The sequence below is a fragment of the Tursiops truncatus genome, chromosome 12 (assembly GCF_011762595.2).
Source record: "Tursiops truncatus isolate mTurTru1 chromosome 12, mTurTru1.mat.Y, whole genome shotgun sequence".
In the NCBI taxonomy this organism is placed as follows: Eukaryota; Metazoa; Chordata; class Mammalia; order Artiodactyla; family Delphinidae; genus Tursiops; species Tursiops truncatus.
Window position 1 is genome coordinate 44202478 of NC_047045.1, and position 12475 is coordinate 44214952.

At 38.0% G+C, this 12475-nt stretch overlaps 1 non-coding gene across 1 annotated transcript in view; it reads right to left on the reverse strand.

Moving 5' to 3' along the window:
- Nucleotides 1-3886: 3886 nt before the first annotated feature.
- Nucleotides 3887-12475, reverse strand: part of LOC101330469 (uncharacterized) — a 236435-nt gene continuing 227846 nt past the window's right edge. The window contains exon 4 of the transcript XR_012325033.1: nt 3887-4000. This is a non-coding gene — a transcript (uncharacterized protein). The remainder of the gene's footprint in view (nt 4001-12475) is intronic.

The window sequence follows — 12475 nt, forward strand, 5'->3', positions numbered from 1 at the left end:
AGGGTTCCCTTTTCTCCACACCCTCTCCAGCATTTATTGTTTGTAGATTTGTTGATGATGGCCATTCTGACCGGTGTGAGGTGATACCTCACTGTAGTTTTGATTTGCATTTCTCTAATGATTAGTATGTTGAGAATCTTTTCATGTGCCTCTTGGCCATCTGTATGTCTTCTTTGGTGAAATGTCTATTTAGGCCTTCCGCCCATTTTTTAATTGGGTTGTTTGTTTTTTTGATATTGAGCACTACGAGCTGTTTGTATGTTTTGGAGATTAATCCTTTGTCCGTTGCTTCATTTGCAAATATTTTCTCACACATGCACCCCAGTGTTCATTGCAGCTCTATTTACAATAGCCAGGACATGGAAGCAACCTAAGTGTCCATTGACAGATGAATGGATAAAGAAGATGTGGCACATATATACAATGGAATATTACTCAGCCATAAAAAGAAAAAATTGAGTTATTTGTAGTGAGGTGGATGGACCTAGAGTCTGTCATACAGAGTGAAGTAAGTCAGAAAGAGAAAAATAAATACCGTATGCTAACACATATATATGGAATCTAAAAAAGAAAAAAAATGGTCGTGAAGAAACTAGGGGCAAGACGGGAATAAAGATGCAGACCTACTAGAGAATGGACTTGAGGACATGGGGAGGGGGAAGGGTAAGCTGGGACAAAGTGAGAGAGTGGCATGGACATACATACACTACCAAATGTAAAATAGATAGCTAGTGGGAAGCAGCCACATAGCACAGGGAGATCAGCTCGGTGCTCTGTGACCATCTAGAAGTGGGGATATGGAGGGTGGGAGGGAGGGAGACGCAAGACGGAAGAGATATGGGGATATATGTATATGTATAACTAATTCACTTTGTTATAAAGCAGAAACTAATACACCATTGTAAAGCAATTATCCTCCAATAAAGATGTTAAAAAAAATAAAAATAAGTACTGAGGGCAAAAGAAAAGAAAAAAGATCCTGATTTTTCTAATTAGACTGTAAAAGTCACTTATAGACACATTCAAAACAAGGAATAATGGCATTTATTTGAAGATGGGGATGAAGTGTGTGTAGTTAAGTATGTATAACATGAAGCTGGCAGTCTTAGAACCCCTCGGTTGAATCACACTATTCTCTTAAGAAGCTTAACCAATTCCCTATTAGCTGAGTCTAGTTCTGCTGTTAAGAAAAGAGTAATAACATCATAATAGCAATGATATGATGTTAACCTCTTATGGGAGGGGGAAGTGAGGTATAGACACCAGGATGAACCCACTGGTTCTAAAACCCTATTCTTTCCCTTATAGCACAATCTTTCTACAAATGCAGAAAGCATAGTGGAACTAGTTGTGATCTTTCCCCATATTATTTCAAAAGTGCAAAGAGATGCTCAGTCATATCAGAAATTGCAGTATTCAAAGGAAGTTATCTCTCCTTTTATACTTTGATTGAAATTCTGTTTAGCATTGAAGCAGGCTTCTGTGATCGAACGTGGTAAATGATAGATAGGGTTCAATAGAGTTCTGTAGTGAAGGGTAAGTATTTTAGTGTGTCTGTGACCTGATCCAAAGGCTATTTCTAGCAGTTTGTCATTTAGTACAGAGAAGGTTAGTGAGGTCATGTTGATATATGATCTTTTATGCTCTGAACTTATCACTGCAGTTGAACTGGCCCTACAATTCTCATTAACAGTGAGCAGTTATCTTTTGATACTAAAGAATAAAATAAAACAACTGCTTTACTTTATTCTCCCAACTAAACTATAAAGAAAAATCAAAGCCTAAAGTTTGAAGTATTTAGCTGGAGAAATTTAAGGCATCTTTATTTTTACCCAAGGAAGTAAAAATAGCTTTAGTATTCTCAGAAGAAAACCAAATAAGATCACATGGATGGAACTGCCGGTGAGAAGTGTCTAAATGTTAACATCATCATGATAAATATTTAGTTCCAGTAGAGAATGAGATTACTTTAAAAACTGTTCTAGCACCCTAGCACACATTTCAAAGGGAATAGAATTCTCTAAAGAAAGAAAATGCCAGAGACAGGAAAGCACTGTGGGATGGGGAAATAATGGCAACCTAGGAATTAGGACACCTGGGTTCTAGTTTCTGATCTGCCTGTGTATGTGCTAAATGATACGCAGCAAAGACCGTAACCTCTCTTGGTCGTTTTTTGCTTGGATTTCACTAACAACCTCTTTGGATGTTTTCAGGTCAGCTGACAGACCTACCAGGCCCCCAAATCCACCTGCCCCATAGACCTTTCTGATTTAGTCAGATTTGTCAGTGGCTCCAACAGCATAAGGATAAAGTTGAAATTTCTTAGCAGGGCATCCAGGTCTTTCAAGGTTGGACACTTGCTCACCTCTCTAGCCCATCTCACTCTACTCCTGCCTCCTTCCCCATCCTCTTACCATGCAGAGCTACTTAAACTACTGTTCTCATATCCAGAACTCCATTCCCCACCATTAACCCAACTAACTCTCCTGCCATGAGGTTAAGTAACAGCTTAATTCACCTTAATGGCTGCCTCTTCCAAGAAGTTTTCTTGACCTTTCCTTCGGGTTTTGGTATCATCCTTTGTTTTCTTATTTTCTCCCCATTCCTTCACCTATTAGACTAAAACTTCTTGGCAAATGGTAGTAAATGAATGCATAATGAATGAATGAGAATCAACTCTCCTTATTTCTATTATTTTTTTTGGGGGGAAGATGGAGTTGAGTCATTGGCTAATACCATCATCCTAAGAAATCAAGTCATCATTTTTACTGGAAATTAAAAAGATCTTCCCCTCCCCATTCTGGCTGAATGCTCTGGTGGAGAAAAACTGATTAATTAACTGAATTAATTTTAATTCATTAGAATATTAAGATTAATCTTGAAGGAATGGTTAGTTCCTTTCATTTTCTAAGCAAAAGAAACCTGTAATTGGCTTTAAATGATAAGTTCCTTCCTGCTTGTTCAATCAATTCCCTCCTTTCCTACCCTATCTTGGTTCCACCTGATCATGGTTTATAGCTGGGTGTCACCTATGTCTGCCAAAAACACAGAGGCAGCCTGGAACAATGGAATAAAAGATTACTCCATGCAGAATCATAAAATCTGGGTTTGAGTTCATTATTTCTTAGTGTGGCGACTTTGGGCAACAGACTGAATCTTTTGGGCTTCATTCTCCTTTTTTGTGACTTGGGATGATGCCCATCTCACAGAGTGATAAGGTAAGGCTCAAATAAGATTATATGTGCTGCGAAAGCACTCTGCAAACAATTAAATGCCAAATAAACATATCATTACTCTAAACTCAAAGCATAGTATTATTTACAACCAGCTCTCCAATCTAACTTTTTTCTAGAGATAATATACTCAGCAAAAAAAGGACTAATTTGAATTTTATCTCTTCTGCCAAATGGTTAGGATAGAAACCAGAAAAATGCCTGAAGAAAGCAGGAAGATCAGTGCATCCAGCAGCCCAGATATAATCCACAACAGATCCATGACTCTGTCTACCTGGGAATTCAGGAAGTGACATCTCTGCCCTATACAACTACCTCTGGCCTCAGACATTTCTCTCTCTGGCCAGACAGTCACCTCTAGGAGGAGAATTGTAGGCAACAATGGCAATTCAGAGCACATCAAATGTCTCTACAGTTGTCTCATATTCTGAAAATGCCTTTGCAATCAAATCTATATATTATGCCTCAAGGACCTAGAGGAGTATGTTAATATTATCCTTGGACCAGAAAAGGAAGACAGCTAGCAATTAAGTGATTTGCCTCAGGTCATAGAGGGAATTAATGCTGCCATTAACATTCACAAAGCCTTCTCTCTGTGACAAGAACTCCTTTATTCCCCTAGTTCTGGGTTTTCTGTATTATGACCAGACTTACCAGTCTTCAAGGCAGATGACCTTTAGGTACTGTTGAGGGTCTAAGGGGGCAAGTATACACTTCTTGCTGACTTAGACATTCCCACATGTCAAAAGAGGTAGGCACAATTTTCACTGTAAAAAATGACATAGAGAAAGAAGTTGATCTGTAGTTAGGCAGGACATACAAAGAAGAAATAAGAGGGCAAATTTGTGTTTTGTCTTAAGAGTATGATGTTCTTTTTAGTAGACTAGTGATTCTCAAACAGTTGCTTTCTTAAGGATGGGAGTTAACTGTATTAAAAACAATCTGTATATAAATAAAGCAGTTGTATGGGGTTATTACCACTATTTACTATTATCTTGACTACTGGTTCCCATTTTTCTAATCAAAAGTGTATGGTTAAAAAAGTAAGCAAACTTGAAATTTTAAAGTATGGAAGTAAGTATGAGCTCCCACAGGTGGGACAGGATGCATGGCCAGAATGAATTGGTAGAAAGATATATGTCTGGGCTTCCCTGGGCGCAGTGGTTGAGAGTCCGCCTGCCGATGCAGGGGACGCGGGTTCGTGCCCCGGTCCGGGAAGATCCCACATGCCGCGGAGCGGCTGGGCCCGTGAGCCATGGCCGCTGAGCCTGCGCGTCCGGAGCCTGTGCTCCGCAGCGGGAGAGGCCACAACAGTGAGAGGCCCGCGTACCGCAAAAAAAAAAAAAAAAAAAAAAAAAAAAGAAAAGAAAGATGTATGTCTTAGGCATTAATCTCTTTCCCAGTTATTTCTAGTTCTTCTTTTAGACAGGTGGTAGGAGGGTACTGCCCCATTCCCTTTTAAGACAGGAATGATATAGGGCTTACCCTGGCCATTGAAATATGAGCAGAAATGACAGATGTTGCTTCGAAGTGAAAGCTTTAAGAGCTAGTGTGAGATGTGTCACTGATCGTTCTCTTTCTCCCATAGTGGCTGTTGTTTGACTATGTTCCAGGAGTACCTTGTCTGTTTGCCTCATACTAAACTGAGGCCAAAGGGAACAGAGGAGCACCAACCCATGCTGAGTATGTAGCTTGACAGAGAAAAAAGTTTATTTTAAACCACTTAGATTTGTGGGTTGTTTGTAACCAAAGCATAATATATACTGTCTTAACTGATACAGTTCACCTTGTTCAAAAGGAACAGATACACTAAAGGGAGTAAGAGATTAGCAAGGCATACGAAAAGGTACACATTGAATGGACGTCCACACACCTAAAGGGAAAAGTAGAATGCACAGTCTCTGGGGGAAGACAAATGGAGGAGTAAAGAGATGACCTTATCTGGATGTATCAGCCAAATGCCTTCCTAACACAGATGGTAAAACTGGCATGGTGGTCAGACCACCACTGGGAGACTTTACCATTTCATATGTGTCAAAAATTCTGTTCTGCAGGGATCCCAAAAATAAACTCATGGACCTATGGTCAATTAATCTATGACAAAGGAGGCAAGCATATACAATGGAGAAAAGACAGTCTCTTCAACAAGTGGTGCTGGGAAAGGTGGACAGCCATATGTAAAACAGTGAAATTAGAACATCCCCTCAGACGATATACAGTAACAGACGCAAAATGGTTTAAAGACCTAAATGTAAGACACGAAACTAACAATCTAGAAGAGAACATAGGCGAAACACTCTTTGACATAAATCATAGCAATATTTTCTTGGATCAGCTTTCCAAGGCAAAAGAAATAAAAGGAAAAATAAACAAATGGGACCTAATTAAACTTAAAAGCTTTTGCACAGCAAAGGAAACCATCGCAAAACAAAAAGACAAGCTACAGAGTGGAGAAAATATTTGCAAATCATACAACCAACAAGTGGTTAATATCCAAAATATACTAATGGCTCATACAACTCCATAGCATAAAAACAAACAACCCAATCAGAAAATAGACAGAAGACTTGAATAGACATTTTTTCAAAGAAGACATACGCATGGCTATCAGGCACATGAAAAGATGCTCAACATCACTGATTATTAGAGAAATGCAAATCAAAACCTGAATGAGGCATCTATCACCTCACACCTGTCAGAATGGCTATCATCAAAAAGTCTACAAATAGGCTTCCCTGGTGGTGCAGTGGTTGAGAGTCTGCCTGCCGATGCAGGGGACGCGGGTTCGTGCCCTGGTCCGGGAAGATCCCACATGCCGCGGAGCAGCTGGGCCCGTGAGCCATGGCCGCTGGGCCTGCGCGTCCAGAGCCTGTGCTCCGCAACGGGAGAGGCTACAACAGTAAGAGGCCCGCGTACCGCAAAAAAAAAAAAAAAGTCTACAAATAACACATGTTGGAGAGGATGTGGAGAAAAGGGAACCCTTCTGCACTGTTGGTGGGAATGTAAATTGGTGCAGCCACTGCGGAAAACAGTATGGAGTTTCCTTAAAAAACTAAAAATAGAGCTACCATATGATCTAGCAATTCCACTCCTGGGAATATATCCAGAAAAAACAAAAACATTAATTCAAAAAGGTTCATGCATCCCAGTGTTTATTAGAGCACTATTTACAATAGCCCAGACATGAAAGCAACCTAAGTGCCCATCAACAGGTAAATTGGATTAAGACGATGTAGTGTATATACATACAATGGGATATTACTCAGCCATAAAACATAATGAAATATTGCCATTTGCATCAATGTGGATCGACCTAGAGAATATTATGCTTAGTAAAATAAAGTCAGACAAAGAAAGACAAATACTGTATGGTATCACTCATATGTGGAGTCTAAAAAATAATACAAGTGAATTATATAAAACAGACTCAGACATAGAAAACAAACCTATGGTTACCAAAGGGGAGAGGGATGGAGGGTGGGCAGGGAGGGACAAATCAGAGGTATGGGATTAACAGATACAAACTACTATACATAAAATAGATATGTAACAAGGATTTACTGTACAATATGGGGATTATACCAAATATCTTGTAATAACCTATAATGGAATATAATCTGCAAAAAAACTGAATCACTATGTTGTATACCTGAAACTAACACAACACTGTAAATCAACTATACTTCAAAAAAAAAATTTGTTCTGATAAAATGGCAGAATCTGACAAATTCTTGACTTATGCAGAAAATAAAACGACCTTTCAAAAGCAACATTCCGGTTCTTCAAAAGCTGAGGAGGCTGTGAGAAGAAATGTAAATTAGAATTAAATTGGCTCAGTAAGGAAGAATTGCTTAAGGTTAAGGAAGTATCGGAAAACATGGGAAAACAAAGAACAACGAAAATAGGAAACACTGGACATAGAAATATACTCCAGCTTCTAGAGAAGTGAATACAAAAGATTTAGAGAAAAGATATTTATGATAACAAAATCATAAAATTTAAGAGGAATTGGAAATCTGGCATAATCTACTATATTACATTCCAGCAAAGTCACAATTAATCCTGAGTAGGAACCCTCAGTCCTTGCAGGATATTATACTACTCCATTAATTTATTCAACAAATATTTATTGAGCAACTACTAGGAGAGAGGAATTGTGCTAAAATGTTGAGGGTCTGAAGAGACTATAGTTCCTGCCCTGAAGGAGCTTACAGTATAGTGAAACAAACAGATAATAAACAAGCCCTCAGCTAGCACTTATTACATACTGAGTATTTGCTAGTGATTATGACAGGGACTTTGCATAATTGTTTCCCTAATTTTTACAAGCCTGCTGCATAGGGGTTACTGTCCTTTTAAACAGGAGACACTGAAGCTCAGGGAGATACAGTAATTTGGCTGTACATTTATACAATAAACAATGATTGGCTAAAATGGGACTTGAAATCAACTTTCTGTGATTTCAATATCTGTACACTTGCAACACTTTTGATGCCTTTCATATCTAACTCTAAGATTACGTGATACCATTTTTTATATTTTTGAAATGTGAATTTTAGTGTGTGTGTGTGTGCTCTAAATAGACAATGGATTCATTCCACAGGGAAAAAACATTTTTGTGTGATTACATTTTAGTCTTTTTTTTTTTTTTAGTTTGACTGGAAGATGATTTTAGAAACTGATGAAACATTAATGATTTATAAGCCATATTTTAAGAATCTTTCTAGTAAGTCACATGCAAAATACTAAGTTGCTTTTCAGGAAAGAGTCTAGAAATCAAATTTAACACAGGAAAAGGAATACTCTTAGGTAAAATAATAAAATCTTCTCTACAAAGATAAGCAATGATCAAGCTTGTTTTATATATTTATAGCTGAGAGTAGAAACTTTCTCCTTTTAGGAACATTTAGTTCTTTTTCTTCAGAACTTGAATTCCAAGAATTAAACATGGAAGTTTCTCACTTTTTTTTTTCAAAAGTCCCAGTAATGTCACCTGATTGGAGGAAAATTTGGCATCTGAGATTATAGCCCACCACTTAATACAAGCCAAACAGCTAAATTGATTTTAGCATTCTGGAAGAAAAATTGCACCTTTGGTGCTGAATTGCTTCCCTCTGAGTGTTGAGCCAAATATTAATGTAGATTTGAAAGGAAACAAAAAGTGTTCAAACTCTAATATACCTCAGGCTTATAAATCGGAATTCAGTCACCTTAAATTAAGTTGGATTTCTTGAAGCAAAACTACTCGTATTATTTTTGTATTATTGCTCTGACCCACAGTGTATGTATCACATAATAATGTTCTAAGTTTTTTAGCTACAACAGAAATGGAAAGCTCGGTGCCAGAGGCTTCTGTGGTAACGCTCACTCCAGTGAACACTGACACACGCCAGAGGAGCAGTCCCTTTCTAAGGACTTAAAAAGACATGAGACATTCCGCTCAGATGTCTTTCTGTAACCTGTGCATCAAGGAAAAATTTACTGTTAATTCTTTTATATTTTTGTTGCTTATTTTTATTTAAACAGTAATACATGTTCATTACAGAAAAACTGAGTTCCAGGAAAGCAAAAAAAAAAAAATTGTAATCCAATTATGAAACAAAAAACATTGGTAACATTTTGGCTTATATCTTTCTAAACTGTTTTCTTTGTAAATAAACTAAATTTTCTTTCTATAAAAAATGCAATACTAGTTACAAATTACCTTATTTTTTTCACTTAATAACATGCTAAAATGTTAAAGAATATTTAAAAATAATTTTACATAGCTGTATAGTATTAGTGCATGGTTATTCCACTTTTTTTTAAACCAAGCATTGTATTTGAATATTTAGGTTACCTCCAGTATTTGGTTATTATAGTATCATTCCTTAAAGATATTTGCCATGGTCTTTGGAAAGAAACTGAAAGTTTATTTTTAAAAAATTGTTATTCTTTATCTGTACATTTGTTTATTTTTAGCAAAGGTTAAAAAAATAACATTTTGATGGTGGTGACTAAGAAGTTAGCTAGTATTAGATCCTAGTTATGACAGCTTATCCTACCTTCTACCCACTGGGGGTCCTTCCCGGGCCCAGACTGGGGGCTAGATGCCAGGGCTTGCTGCTTTCTCCATCCTTGCTTCCCTTCTTAATGAGACTCGGGTTCTCCCCTGGCCCAGTCCAGACACCAGCCCCTGTCCCCGAGGATGAGCCCAGTTCGTGCAATGCTGAAAGAAAGTTCCAGCTGGGATCCTCTGCCACTCTGCTTAGCCAGTCTTGCTACTGACAGTTTCCAGAATGTCTGACCAGCCCTTAGAGTCATGCCTTGACTGTCTGGAGCCCTTCAGGAGTCACCTTAGCAGGATCCATGCCATCCTCCAAGGCTGACCTTTGGGGTTGTGCTTAAACATTTCACCATTTCACATAAACATTCTGTCATCTATCACACGTTATAGTGAGCCTCTACTTTTTGGAAGATCGTCTGGGCCTGGGGATATAGCTGTGAATAACACAATCTCCACCTTTATAAAAGTGGGTCTACGGTTCATAAGTCTTGGGGAATTCGGAGGAGAGACAGAACGAGAGAGAAAGCATGCATTTATTGCATCCAGTTGGAAAACTCTCTGAAATTCATTTTCAACAGGATGGTAGATTATATTTAGTAGGAAATGACTGTGGCATTAGATATTTCTAATGTCTTTAGCTCTATGTGCTTTATTTTCATGGTTTTCCCTTTTAAACTCATGATAATCCTTGTTAACATAAGCTTGGAAGAAAAAATCACCCAGGATGTTTAAACTACACTTCTGTTAACATGTATTACAGGTACGTTACCATACATAAAATCAGCTGGGCCTCCACCACCTGCACATTTTCCACCTTTGGAGGAGTGTGTGTTGAACAGTAAAGTGTGGGGCACAGAAGGAAAGATACAGGGATGACTCATGGGTCATAATATTATCATCCGTTACACAAGATTGTAACATTTGATTCACCGAACTCTCAATATGTGGATATCTAATTTTAGAAATTAAGTCATTAAGCAAGTGAAAACAACTTTTCCCTATTTCAGTGTCAATTGGATATGCACAGCATTTCTTTACCTTTGTAAACTGCCCAGACTCACAATTGTAAATTGAAAGAGATCTCAGAAATATTCTAGCCCAAGACTTTCATGGTAGAGATGAGAAAACTGAGCCAAGGTTAAACAGCTTGAGGTTCCTTCATGGCAGAGTTTGAATAACCAAAAACAAAAGTTTCTCTAAAAAAAGTGAACAGAACAAGGTCCATCCCCAAGAGAAAAATTTTTCAAAAAGTGTCAAGAAAAGGGAAATAAAAATTAATTAATAGTTGTCCGATTATCAAAACCAAATTTTTTAGCCTGATATTCAAGGTCTGTTTTTTGTTTCTAACTAGCACAAGTTCTCCTCTCCAGCTAAACCAATTTCTGAGCACAATTAACATTTTACCACAAGCATACAGATCCATTATACCATTCGGCATACTAATGCGCGGCTCTGACCTTCTTCACGCCCAGCTCAGAAATCCAGCCCTCGTTTTCTCCAAAGAAATGGGTCTTTCCTTGGTTATGGATTCTTGCTCACACGTAATTTGTAAGGAACACATTTACTTGCAAATACAAAATGTTCCTTTGGAAATTTAATAACTCTTTGCATTCGCTGATATTTGATGTCTGCAGAATGTTTCTTTCTCCCCCTAGGATTTTAGGACCTGGTGAGCTTGCTAGGATGCACCAGGGAGAATTTGTTACTGCTCTCTGGATTTTTTTTTCAAGCATTATGTAAGGATAGCAGCTGCCTCCCTTCTTATCTTTACTGTGGTCACCACCATGTCCTCTCTCTAAGGTGGAGATCAAAGCTGGCAGTGCCCTTAGCATCTCTTTCACCAGGAGGGAATCTGCCACAAAGAGCTTCCTCCCCTGGCTTCAAGTTGCCTCTGGAAGGCTCTCTGAACTCCCTAGCTTTGAGTTTTCCAGTTGCTGTCCCTGTTTTTTTGTCTAGCTCTTTCTGTGATTGACTTTGCCACTGAGGACCTAATACTTTAGACTCTGTCCTTCTTGATGGTGCTCTGAGGGCTGACCATCCCTGACAGTCCCAGCTCCAGAGACCCAGCGTAGGTGAGAACTGCTTCCGAACTGGAGGGAAGGAGAAACCCAGTAGTGCAGGTGGCACCAAGGATGCAGGTTAGGCCAAGCTGAAAGCCCGGGCACTGAGTCATCAATTTCTTTCATTTCTTTCAGCCCATAGTCCTTATTCTACAAGCGCTTCAATTAACCATACTCACTCCCTGTGCCCACACACATACGAGACTAAAAGAAGATATGGGTTGTTTTTTGTATATCAGACTGATATTTATATTTAGGTAAATGAGTTTTGAAAATGTTCCAGCTTATATTTTTCCACTACTGTGGCTCAGTTGTCTGGTAACCAAATCTATTCAAAATCAGCTCACCCCCTCCTTTTTAAAATCTAGTAGTACTAGCTGATGAAAAATAAACCCTGATAGTGGGGAAAAAACAACACAAAGGCTTTAACATTATTATCCTTCTTTCTTGGTACATTTGAGACAATGGAATTGAAATGTGTCTCCTCTTTCAGAAGATAAAGGGACCATATTATTAACAATCAACTACTGATTTTCAGATTTGCATTGTTTTCAGTCATTTGGCATATTTCTCTGCAGCAAATTGCTTGATGGTAGTAAGGAAAATGTCCTATAAAATAAGTAAGTAAGATGCAACATTTCGAAGCGTGGTCTATGGGGTGATTCTAGCTGTGTGACAATAAGCAATTTGCTGGGGTGGCGACTTTCACTAGGAATTTCTTAAGCAAGGCAGCCAGGATATAAGTTTATGTGTCTTAGATTGGCACTAAACTCAGTCTGGGAAAAGTAAATAAAATGTAATTGATTTTTCTCTGGAAGATGTGATATTCAACTGAAATATGTAAAATGTAATATGGTCAATGAATTAAATGATTTTATTTTCCTTTTAAAAATAGAAAACACTGTTGAAGTTGAAATATATTCAGAAAGACTTAGTATTGTAGCTTTTCTAGCATCACATATCAAGAGTAATCTAACAGGTCCCCCTCAACTGAGAACAGGACATACAATTTGGAAACTTTATGTCTTTCAATAGAACTTCCCATCCTAATGCATACAATTTTAAAGGTGAATTCTAAAGGTCATTTAAAAATGTGTCAGTATTCTCAGAAAATTAGCTGTAAAATTTAGGACAAT